Source organism: Wyeomyia smithii, chromosome 1, assembly GCF_029784165.1.
Source record: "Wyeomyia smithii strain HCP4-BCI-WySm-NY-G18 chromosome 1, ASM2978416v1, whole genome shotgun sequence".
NCBI classification, from domain to species: Eukaryota; Metazoa; Arthropoda; class Insecta; order Diptera; family Culicidae; genus Wyeomyia; species Wyeomyia smithii.
The window spans coordinates 47,983,552-47,996,622 of record NC_073694.1 but is presented as its reverse complement, the minus strand read 5'-3'; the positions used below and the strand labels follow the sequence as shown (position 1 = coordinate 47,996,622).

The 13,071-nt window shown below is 38.5% G+C and overlaps 1 protein-coding gene across 6 annotated transcripts in view; it reads right to left on the bottom strand.

The window, feature by feature from the left end:
- The window catches only part of LOC129718644 (fasciclin-1), a 432,194-nt gene that overhangs the window by 361,094 nt on the left and 58,029 nt on the right, over nt 1-13,071 (bottom strand). The window lies entirely within an intron of this gene.

Here is a 13,071-nt window from a genome sequence, read left to right as displayed (position 1 = left end):
GCCATTGGAATTACTTTGAGAATTATTCCATGAACGATGTTTAGCGTTAAAATCGCCGATTATGAAAAATTTCGAACGATTTCTGGTGAGTTTTTGTAAATCACCTTTAAAATAATTTTTGAGCTCGCGTGTGCATTGAAATGGTAAATATGCTGCGGCAATAAATAAAATCCCAAGTTCAGTTTGAACTTCAATTCCCAAAGTTTCAATAACTTTCGTCTCAAGATGGGGAAGAGCACGATGTTTGATTCGGCGATGAATAACAATTGCAACTCCACCGCCGGAACCCTGAATCCTATCATATCTATGAACCACGTAATTGGGATCATATTTTAATTTTATGTTAGGTTTCAAAAATGTTTCAGTAATAATTGCAATATGCACATTATTTACTGTTAAAAAATTAAAAAGCTCATTCTCATTGGCCTTCAATGAGCGAGCATTCCAATTTAATATTTTAATTGTTTTATTTAAAATCATTGCTAAATTTTAAATTAGAAACAATTTTAATAGTAAAATTTGTGCCTATTTGAATGGCTTCAAACATTGATTTTGCCTGCAACATGGCGTTCATAAGATCGAACATTGCCTGTTGCAAAAAAGAAAGTTTACCTGCCGTAATAGGCCCCAGGCAGTTGACATTAGAAAAAATATTTTCGGCAGCAATATTAGCTGGAGTAATAGGTGTACAATTATTTTCTAGCGTGTTTTGCTTACCCATATTAACGGTCATTTTCGAACTACCAGCACTAGGCGGTATAATGTTCGAACTACCTGTAACCTGTGCATAAGTTAAACGGGTATGCAAAGGAGTAGGTAAACTATGCGTCACTGGTACGCTTGGAGAATTCTGTTTTGAAGTTGGTTTTAATTGAGAAATTGAATTTTGTTTACCTTGCCTTGCCTTAACAATTGCTAAACGGACTGGGCATTGATAAAAATTTGACATATGGTTGCCGTTACAATTCGCACAGCGAAAATTTTTACTCTCTTTCACAGGACATGTGTCCTTTTTGTGAGAAGAGTCTCCACAATTAAGACATTTTTGGTCCATGTTACAGAATTTGGAACCATGGCCATAACGTTGGCAAGTACGGCATTGGGTGATATGCTTTTCACCTCCGCCATACTTCCTATAAATTTCCCACTTTACACGCACATTATACAAAGCATGTGCTTTTTCAAAAAAATTTAAGTTGTTAACCTCATTGCGGTTAAAATGAATTAAATAATTAACAAGGGAAATTCCAGTTCTCTGACTGTTTTCGCCTCGTGATTTTTGTTTCATTAGAATTACTTGGGTAGGGGCTATGCCAAGTAATTCTGTTAAAGTAAGTTTGATCTCATCAACGGTTTGATCGTTGGTGAGACCTTTCAAGACAACCTTGAACGGCTTGGCGTTCTTGGTGTCATATGTAAAAAATTTGTACATCTTGTCAGTTAAATACTGAACAAGACGATCACGACCCTTTACTGAGTCGGCTAATAAGCGGCATTCACCTCTACGGCCAATTTGATAGGTAACTTTAACGTCAGCAACAAACGTTAAAAGTTCCTTTTTGAATATATTAAATTCAGAAGAAATAGTTACCACAATAGGTGGAACTTTCTCCTTTTTTAAAGATTTTATATTTTGTATAGTTTCATTATTGGTAACTTCCATTTCACCAGCTTCTTGCTCAGGCAAAATATCAAAAGGATTGTCACTACAGACACTCGATGTGTCAGAAAGAGATGCCTCTCTTTTCCTCCCCGCAGCGATGCGAGGTTTCTTTTTTCGTCCAGCCATTTCAGGTGATACGAAAAAAGTTAAAACAAATGTTAAATTCAAAAGTAGGTAGTCTTGAGAAAGACTGATGGGAGATAACTTTCAGGTAGTCTTTAAAAGACACACTGACAAAACACAAACTTTGAAGCTATAGGCAGTCAAAGACCAGTCCACAAGCAACCGAAAAAACGTCTGATCTGTAGGACAGTTCAAGACGCACGATTTAAAAATGCTGTTTTTGACCAATGTTCTGCTAACTTTTTTCTCAAACTAGTACACCCAACGCAAACGGGGAACATTTTTTTACTTTAGGACAATTTTTCATTACTTATTGTGTCTTATGACTGCGCATTATACACAAATAGTAATAACCGAAAAGTAACAAAAATTATGACGGGCACACGCTTGTATGTGTTTCTGCAGGAGAACATACAGCCAAGCACCGCAGTGCATGTGTTTGCAAGACTCGCTGCATTTGTATTGATGCAACGATCAGATTCTTTTTTGCTTCCCTTCATCCACACATAATGGGAGTCTCACCCGTCAACCTCAAATGTCTAATTAGAAACACTTTCGTTTCGTCCCCCAGTGTTTACATGAAATGAAAATATGTTATACTGTCTGAACAGAGTTGCCGAAGTTGCGAATATTGTTCTGGATGGGTACGAGTTTTGTATTTTCAAACAGGTGCAAATGAGTTTCCATGAATCAATGAGTATGTGTTTTGGATAGCTTGCAAGAAAGCGAATGTTTTTGTTTTTCTCTAACGCAGTTTACAGATCGTGATGTCATTTAAAGACGCATTTCAAGTCTTTGAAATCATCAACGTTTGCATACTTTATGACGGGGAAAATGCTGCTTGGCAGCTCTTGTCATATTCTTCCTCTACTCCGTATGCATACAACGAGCGAACTAATACACGCTCACCGGATGAATTGGAGATTGAAGAAACTTGTAACATGTGCAACATATGCGACGGTGTGTGATTTTTTTTTGCTTGAGATGGAAAGGGAGCAGTTTTTGACAGGAAAAATCTTGCATGTGGTTGAACGACCATTATTAGATGGTCGTACTCCCGTAACACGTGCTAAATATATGACAGTATGTGTTGTTACTTGACTGGGGAAGAATTTTATTGCCTTTTTAGTAATAGGTTTGTTACCTTAAAGGCAATTTTGCGCTATTGCTTCTAAGGTAACAAGGAAAAGTTTTGCGTGTAGAACTAAATATTCGAAAAAAAAAATATTTTAAGGAAAATGCACTCAATTTATAAAAACTATCTACGTATGGAAGCATTCAATTGGCATCTAATTGGATCAAAGGATTTCTCATCGTTTTCCGAGAAAAATAATTGAAAAGCTGAGGCTATGGATGTATTGTTATGTACAGGTCGGACTCGATTATTTGGAACATCAAAAAAATTTCATTCCGGATAATCAAGTTTCCCGGATAAGCGAATTACAGAAAAAAATATTGAGAGTATTTCCTTTTTTTTTTTATTTTGCTTGTATGATGCAGTGGCGCAACCAGATTATTTCGGAGACAAAAATTGGGAAAAATCTTGAGAAGTAAAAAAAAAATTGCACATTGATTATTTTCATTTATTTCGAGCATGTCCCAAACATGCCGGAAGTGGCATGGATGGTAAGAAATATGCCAGAAGGGATAGTGAAGGTAAAGTTTTGGAGTAAAAATTCAAAACGAACACCAAAAAAGTAAAATTCCGGATTTTTTTCTCGTGTGGACTCATCACTGCAACCAGAGCTTAGATCTATTGTGATATTGCCCAGGTGTTTTCTGTATTCCGCACTTCATATTATTGCAGTAACACTATCGAAGTAAGTGATACGCTTATCATTCATACCAGTACTTGTGTGTAATTACCTTTCTGTTTCAAGCTTACTGCTCTACTATACTGAGCCTCTGTCCATCCTAACGATATCGCCTAGTTACAATTCCCTGGAGAGAACTTTCATATGTTACTCACACCGGTTTTATTATAACAGGAACTTATTTTTGTTAGAAGGAGAGTCAACAAGGGTACTGTAGAATCTAGCTTGAGGGAAGGGTGCGGATACGGTGGGGAGCCTGGGAATAAACCCATGCTTAAAGTCCTTTGACAGCCAAATACCCTGATTCTACTAAGATTCGAACCCAAGACCACCCGCTTACCAAAGCGGACTCTGTAACCTTGCGGCTACGGAGCTCCCCTAAAATTCCGGATAATCGAGTCTCCGGATAATCGAGTCCGACCTGTACTTGAATCGCCGATTCCAACCTATGCTACATTTTGTATTGAAATCTATAATGCATCATAAAAAATTTTCCGATGGACTCGACATTCCCTGGATCTCAGGAGAAGGTGTTTCTCGGAAAATCGTTACCGGGATTGCAAATGCTAGAACTAGTTATATTCATCCTGAAGATGCCACTCATCAGCAACGAAACGGCGAACAGTATTAAATAACGTTATTCTATAATCATCAAGACTCTCCTGCCGAAAAATCACTGTGTGGTGAGATTTGCAAAAAATGCAGAATAACTGCTGTAATACATATTGACCACGAGTTATGAATCATTTAGGCTACATCGTAATGCAAAAAATGCAATTTTTGGACAAAAACGGCAACGTGTAGGAATCTGTCATTATTTATGTTAATTTGTACAATGAAATTTATTCATGAAAACGTCTTTGGACAACTGATTTATTATCAGAAATTCTTAAGTAAACATTCGACGCTTTAGGCCGGTGACATGATACGAAGATCGTCGGAAAGTGCTCTGTCTCACTCTGAATAAATGTACAGCTCTAATACGGTTGTACATTCAACCACGGCAAGGCGAATCGCATCGCGATGCTATTCACGTTCACAATGCCATCTGCCTTAGGTTGATGTTATACTGAAAACGAAGCGGCGCAAACCGCGTCTCTTCTCACGTGAGGAATAATATCCACAATGAGAAAATATATCAAAAAGCTTCGCTGTCAGTATAACATCAGCCTAGAATGCTGTGTTCAAGCCATGGTAGCTCCATCGGGGTACCTTTTATGACCTTGCTCAGTTTTCCAACTTTTCTTTGTCTCATGAAGCTGCATTATAATAATTGATTGCATTTAATACTTCGAATGAAGCAACAAGATAAAAATTGATTGCGGAGAGTGTACATCGTTGTCAAGCTTCAACACTACCAGTGTTTACTCTCATTATCTTCAAGCCCACTGACGGGAGTGCAAGGAATCAACACTAACAAATTGGTCGCGCAAATCAAACCCACAACGCTCTTTGTGCAAAAACATGATTATCTGTTGTACATTGAATAGTGCACTGCGCTGCGAGGTTTTTGGTCTGAAATGGTGCACAGCGATGTAAAGCTATTGATTTTTGATTGATATTTTCTTGAAATTGGTTCGAAGCCCCAACCCACAGCAACTGGTGTAGTGCACGTAGTACACATTAGAACGAGACGCCTCTGCGATAACTTAAATAACCGCTTGGCAAGAAAACAACTAGGTATATTTTTCCCTGAAGATGTCAGTGATCAGTGACGAAACGTCAAACAGTATTCAATATCGTATTCCCATAGTTGTTTCGGAATTTAAAATTAGTTTACTAGCTCCAAAGTAATGACTCACTTTGCAAAACTTTGATTTAATGGAAAGTTTTTAATATTATAAAAATCTATAAACAACTGCCGGGGTTACTTCCACTAATGTAGTGCGTAAACGCTTCGGAAACTATTAGCCGTTTATTTATGTAGCAAACGGCTAGATGAGAGAATAAATATATACAGGCCCGGATTTGAGGGGGGGCAAAAGGGGCAAATGCCTCGGGCCTTTCGATTCAAGGGGCCCCCTAGTCCTGGGGTCTTTTTTTTTTGCTCGTCACCTTCCAGAACGTTACCTCTTCTAAATGTTTTAAGAATTTAAGAAAAGAGGGCCTCACAAACAAATTTGCCCCGGGCCCCCCAGTGTCTAAATCCGGCCCTGAATATATATGACATATTTCGGGCCAGATCGACTAGATGTTGGCAGCACTCTATCAGAATTCAATGATATGTTTGATATGTTCAGAAGGATTTTTGGCAACTAAATTGTCTATCTAAAAACTTATTTTGAAAAAAATGTAAGATGATCTTTTTTGAATCACTTTTTGTCTTCAAAAAGACTTTTTGTTAGTGTAGGATCATAAACTCAATTTTTTCAATACTCTTGAATGAAAGCTCAGATAATTCCCTAGAAGTCATAACTTTTCGCTATCTAAACTCAGATATATCGTCTTACAAAAAACTACATCCCTCTTCAAACGTTAGTACAGATAAATTTTCAAAAAAATGCAGAATGGCTTAGGGTGGTCAGGCCTACACACCCACAAAGTTTCAATGAATTCTCAGATGGTGCTTCCAGTTCCTCAGTCGAGTCGGCGCGAAATCGTTCATTTGTTATGTTTTTTTTTGTTGCTTGAGTACTTAGTTTAAAAAAAATCAGCGCATGTTTTTCTATTTTTCACTGGCATGACTTTGTCAATAAAGATTATCTTAATTGCACCTCGAGGATTTGCATCGAGAATACAGTAGAGTTTTCGTCAGTTTAGTAGTACAAGTAACTTCCGTTTTTGGAAACTCCTCTATTCAAAGTGGTCAAAAATGAAACATTTTTGGTGAGAATCTTTTTGTTTTGTATATTATTAATGACTGGTGTAAGTTTTCTGGATGGGATTAATCCGGCTTACTCAGTCTTTTTGAAAATGTTATATGACATTCTTGAAAAAGGCCGCCAAAAATGGCCGAAACGTCGGGCAATTCACACAGATTGTTGCATATCTTCAAAAAGACTGAGAAAGCCAGATTAATCTTATCTTTTTGTTTTCTTTCGTATTGGAAAACATATTTTGAATAATAATTGGATATTAAATTTACCCCTAAGTGTCTTTAACTTGTCTTAAGGTGCAACATAGGATAAATTCATTACTCTTGCTGTCATATTACCTTACCTTACCAATCAGATGAGAGCCGTGGTGGCTCGTGCTGTATCAAGAATTTGTCGCCAAAATGCACGGTTTTGGGCTGCGTTTCGCCAGTTCCCCAGGCGTCTCATCACCCGCAAGTCTCCTTCGAACTGGTCGAGCCATCGTGCACGCTGCGCCCCTCTATTTCTGGTGCCGGTAGGGTTGCTGAAGAGAAGTGATTTCACAGGGTTGTCATTCGGCATTCTTACGACGTGACCGGCCCACCGCAACCTATTGAATTTCGCCAGGTGTGCAATGGGATTCTCCCCAAGCAGCGCGTGCAGCTCGTGGTTCAAGCGCCGTCGCTATTCTCCGTCGTCCGTCTGTACTCCACCGTAGATAGTCCGCAGCACCTTCCGTTCGAAAATTCCAAGCGTTAAGGTCCTCCGCGAGAAGCGTTGTTGTCTCGATCCCGTAGAGGACTACCGGTCTTATCAGGATTTTGTACAGCGTCAACTTCGTGCGTCGTCGCACTCGATTCGATCGAAGTGTCTTCCGAAGTGGATCTGGAGCTTCTCTGGATCTCTTTGCTGGTGTTATTGTCGGCGGTCACCAGTGACCCCAAATACACGAACTCATCGACCACCTCAAGCTCATCACCGTCTACAGAGACTTGAGTTGCGAGGCTGATGTTGTTCTCCCTGGAGCCTCTCGCTCGCATGTATTTTGTTTTCGACGCATTTATCCGCAGTCCGATCCGTCCAGCTTCGGCTTTCAGTCGGGCGTAAGTTTCCTCCGCCGTCGCAAAGTTACGTGATATGATGTCGAAGTCATCCGCGAAGGCCAGAAGCTGAACAGACCTTGTGAAAATTGTGCTCCTCGTGTCGATGCCCGCCCTCCGGAACACACCGATGTTAAACAGCAAACAGGAAAGTCCATCACCTTGTCTCAACCCTCTGCGCGATTCAAAGGGACTCGAGAGTATCCCCGAAACACGCACGTAGCACATCACTTGCGCCATGGTGGCTCTGATCAATCGAGTCAGTTTTTCCGGAAATCCGTGCTCGTTGCTGTCATATTGCTGAGGAGTCCATTGGATGTCATTGAGCGAAATGTTCTACTTCGGTCAATTACGTTTGGAAAAAGGTAACTTTATGAGAAATATGTTATAAACTCTTTTCAAGCAACTTATATCCGAAGACATTCATCACAATATTCAACGGAAAAGCGTAACGGAGTCACTGCACGGTGAAATCAGAGTAAGTGAATACAGTCCTGCTATGGGACTCACGTAAGTGAGAACAACGCCACAAAGTGACATCAGCCGTGAAATCTGGGTTATTATGAGTGTCATATTTCGCGTGGAATTATTTCACGACCATTTTGAACGGTGAAATGATTCCACGAAGATGGGATAAGTAACATGCATGGCAGTTCATGAAATGTTCGATACCGAAAATACTACAAGGTATACAGCCCTAGGGTTGTATGAAATGGTAACGTGAGACTCAACGCTGTAATTGGAGGATTTTTCGTTACAAAATAAACAGAGTTCTCAGACAGAATCAATGTGTTTGCCCAGTGACTTACGTATTTTTATTTTCAGCCTTCCTTGGATTCTATTTTCAGAATTATATTTAACAACACCCGAAAGAATATCGATTATGTTTGGCGATATTTTGCCTGTAGTATTTTTTGTGCAAACAACATGTATTTGACAAGACACAAGCATATCGTTCTTGTTGAAGAAGCACCAAAAATTTACGAGCGTCAAAGTCAGAATCATCTCTATATTCCAAAAAACTAAATCCAATTATACTTACGTTACCATAAAGAATGGTTTTGTCTAATTTAACTCTGATTAAATCAAATTTATAACATGGATGTTACTTTGAAAATAATATGGAAGCCCTTACAAAGGTTGATTAATTGGAAAACATAAGAAGATATGTTTAACAAGATTATCAACAAGTTCCAGCAGAAAATCGTAGCAATCAACAATTCCAGTTTTCTTTTTTGTTTGACAATTTTCAATTTTTTGCCACTACATTCGCTGTATTACGACGACAGCTAATATACGTTTATTATGGTAACACAACAACAAAACTCTGCAGCAAATCGGTGCCCAAGCTTTCGCATTCATTTTTTGCTGTTCCATCCTACATTGATTTCACAGTGCATCGTTCTAACAGTTCGCTCCAATAGTTTGAACATGCACCAAAAAACTATTTTTTTTTGCTTTAATGACCAGGCAAAAAGGTGATCTTGAATAGTTGAATCTATCAAAATCAGGTTAAGACAGGACCGCATTCAAGAGATCTTTATAGTGGAAATTCAGTGACAATTCACAATCAACGTCAATAGAACAAATTAAATCTTTCAACCATTCAAACATTGCCTAACAAATTTCCTTGGATCGTACACCTCACGACTGTTGAAACTATTTTAACCTGTTAGTAGATTTACTTGAATATTTTCGTTGGACTTGAAAACCGAATTTCTCTACCAACGACAATATTTTTTTCTAGTACCATTTTTTATACCTAACATTGCTAGAAATGCATATCAGACGTGCTGTACCAGAACTGCTTACGACATTAGGTACAATGTAAATGTTAGTCAAGATATTCAGTTTTCAACTTGGGCAACAATGAAATTCGTTAAAAATATATTTACATAAAAACTGTTGCACGTATGCGGGTGGTACTGTACGTTTATCATGAAAAGGCACCCTCGCTATACCAGTACCGGGGAGAACAAAGGATTCTCTCGACGAAAAAGCGGCGAGAGCTCATACAGTCCTTTTGTTGAATGAATGGAATATAAGCGTAATGAAATTTCGAGTATAAAATGCATTCTCTCCACCGCTAGATGTCGATACTTAAAATAAAGAGATTTTGTCTTGTTTTCGGTTCTTCAGTTGAACCGATGTGACGGAATCTTTTCCTTGTTTCAATTGTTTTAATTTCATTCGGAAGTAGATTTCAAAGGGTAATTGCCCGTACGAAAAAAGTATTGCTGTAAAATGCAGTGTTATGATGCGTAACTACAAAGTTACGAACTCTAGTACTTCTGAATGGTACCCACTTTTCAAACAGGTAGTGAGGTCCGCGGTGAATAATTTTAAATAGAGAAACCACGAACCATAAGAAAAATGGGGCAGCACAAAGGACTTAAACAGTTTAAGTTTTGTCGAAACAGGCAGCATTCTTGCTGTGAGTCTCAGATGTCTTAAGACTGCATAAACTTATCCGCATTGTGCATTCATTTGAGAGTTCCATTCGAAGTTAGACTGAGATCACTCCAAGATTCGGTGCTTTTTCAACATAGTTCATCCTCTCATTGTTTATAAACGGATCAGGTGAGATTGTATGAGTTTGTCGTCGAGAAATGAATAACGCTTTGGTTTTCGATGAATTTATGGGGAGCAAATTACTCAAAGACCATTGTGAAACTTTATCAAGATTAGAATCGAGAAGTTGTGCTACGTTAACTAAATTTGTATCAGTCGTACCAAGATATAATTGTACATCATCAGCAAAAATATGGATGCAGCAAACTTTTAAAACAGTTGGTAGATCATTTATAAACAATGGAAAGAGGAGTGGTCCTAAAACGGACCCTGGGGTACGGCAGAAGAATATAGAGTAGACTAGATAGGGGGCCATTAATTTCAACGACTTGAGTTCGAGAGCTTAAATAGGACTTGATAAGAAACACAGCTTCTCGGCTTAAATTGAACTCATGCGAAAGTTTATGCAATAAATTCACGTGGGAAACTCTATCGAATGCTTTAGAGAAATCTACCAAAAGCAATAAACCTACACCTTTTTTGTCAATACATCTATGCAAATCATCGTGGACCTTGAGGAGTACTGTGGCAGTACTGTGCTCAGGTCCAAAACCAGACTGATAAGGACTAAGGAGATTAAACCGTTGAATGTGCACCTGAATTTTATTTTTCAAGATTTTCTCGAAAACCTTGGACAGTGAACACAGAATGCTAATAGGATACTAATAGCTAATCCATATTTAAACAAACAAAAAATAGACAAACAGTGATGATTACGTACTCTGAGGCCCTCGGGAAAAAAAATCTCTATCAATTCGACTCATCCCGTTCTATTTTAGCGGATTTCGAACCAATTATAATTAGATTTTTATTAAAACAATCGACAAAAAGTAAACCGACCGAAGACATACTCTCTCGCTAATTATACTAGAGCCAGCTCCAATTCTGTCTTTGGAGTGCAAATTCAGTGGAAAAACTTCGACAAACTCTAATTGAATTAAATCTACGTCCACTGACCGTCTGCTGTGCTGTCTCCTGTTTGAAATCTGCATTCTTCGAAAGCCTGGAGAGAAACGTGCAGAGCTTCGCAAATAATAGTCAGGTTAGAAAATGCACCCGCCACACCAGCAGTCCGGTGGCCAGTAAACCGGAAAAAAAACTTTTTCGCAAGAAAAGCATCCTCCGCAATGTTGTCTGTCCTGACCGTCGAAGCAATCTGTCTCACTTCTTCAATTACCATGATTAGCCCTAACCGAGGCGGCAACTACGACGGATATGATCCACCTAACCGCATGAAAGTTTCCTTGAATCCCGTTGCAAAAAGTGCAATGCGGAATGAAATCACGTTCCGGAAACTGATTAATGCTCCACTACCGGAGTTCAAGTTGATATGTACGTAGCCGGTGGAGTACACTGTTGGTCCACTCAATAACGTGCGGGTCCAAATAACCCATGATACGCAAACATCGCCAATAATGCTAGTTGGCAACGATATTTGTTGTTGGCTCAATTAGGGTCAAAGTTGGTTATCACAAATCCATTTCAGCACACCAAGCACCGGTCAGCAGGAACTGTGAAGTTTTCCCAAAGCTGGCTAATCGATAGTGAAATCCCGACCACTGCTGGGTGGCTGGCACTGCGCTATGAGGTTCTGGTGGTGGATCCGCAGCGTACACGCCAGTCCGTCGTCGTGGGCGAAACGAGTGGAAATTTGTTGACGTAATTCAATTTCGATGAGAGGAATGTGGATATTTTTGGCAAACCAAACAAGGAGAAATCGACGAGGGTAATAATAAACGTATAGAATTTCGTTTCGTTTTGGCGCAAACATCTGACAAATAACGAACAATGAACGAAAGCAGCAAAATTTGCAATTTTTTCCTGTATGTGCTATTAACGAATGCTTTCGATTAAAATGAAAAAAAAAGCCGCAATTTTTTAATGGAAATATTTTTCGTTCGCTTGAGAACAACTGTCATACGTGGGGACAGGCACAGGATAGGATAATATCCTTAAACAGTTTTGTGTTAAACTGGGTCGTAACCATTTAATATTGGAAATTTACTTCGATTTGTTTCGACTAGAAAGTTAAATTAAACTGACCTGGTGAAATGAAAAGGACCTTAAAAATCAACATTTAGATAGCAGATTCTCTAACAAGGCTGCTTCCTGCTAATTCCGGAACCTTGCTCGGTAATTCGAAACTTGGAATCGTTTGTATTCGATTTTTTTTCCCTAGAAGCATTGTAACGATTTCCTCAAGCGAAAAGTTGAATGATTTCATAATTAAGTTTTTCTGGCCTCTGGATTCAGTTTCCAGTGACAGTAAGATAAATTTCACTAATTATTCTTTCACCGGTTGCCTTTTCTGATTCTAGGAAAAATTGTCTGTTGTTTCATGTTAAATTTCGGGTAATCTTTCCGTGACCTGTTTCTGCCTTTGGAAAACAATTTCAGGAATTTCAATTTTTGATCTTTTCTAGTTAAAATCATTTTCAAGAATCATCTTAATTTAGAATCATTCCGGTTCACCACAACTGATGATAAAGAAATGCCACCGGATGTACCACTTTGAAACGATTGAATCTCTTCGATTAAGTAAAAATCCAGAATTTGATTAATTTTCTCCAATCTAAATTGACGTAAAATACAATGAATTAACTCTCAGTAAATTGTCTTGAGAATGTTGTAATCTATCTGAAAGACCTTTCCGACTTTATTCCGACCATTTCGACTATAGGCTTATTTTTGGAACCGGCGTATATGTTTTAGTAGGTGAAAGCTTAGTAAAATTTTATCTCAGAAGTTTTAATTTCTACTAAAATGTTGTCTACAGATTAGTTTTAGAACATTGATTCCTTAAAAGGAAATTACAATGATCATACAAAACTGAACCTAGGTAGTGTGGCCAAAGTTTTCAGCTACATAAGTATTCATGGATAAATATAGCGCTTTATTTATGGACAGTACACTTGAGGGCATGTTAATTAATTATGTTGCGAGTATTTTTAATATTGCCATAGCGTCGTTTGAACGCACATGCGCTTTTTTTCGGGACTGCACTT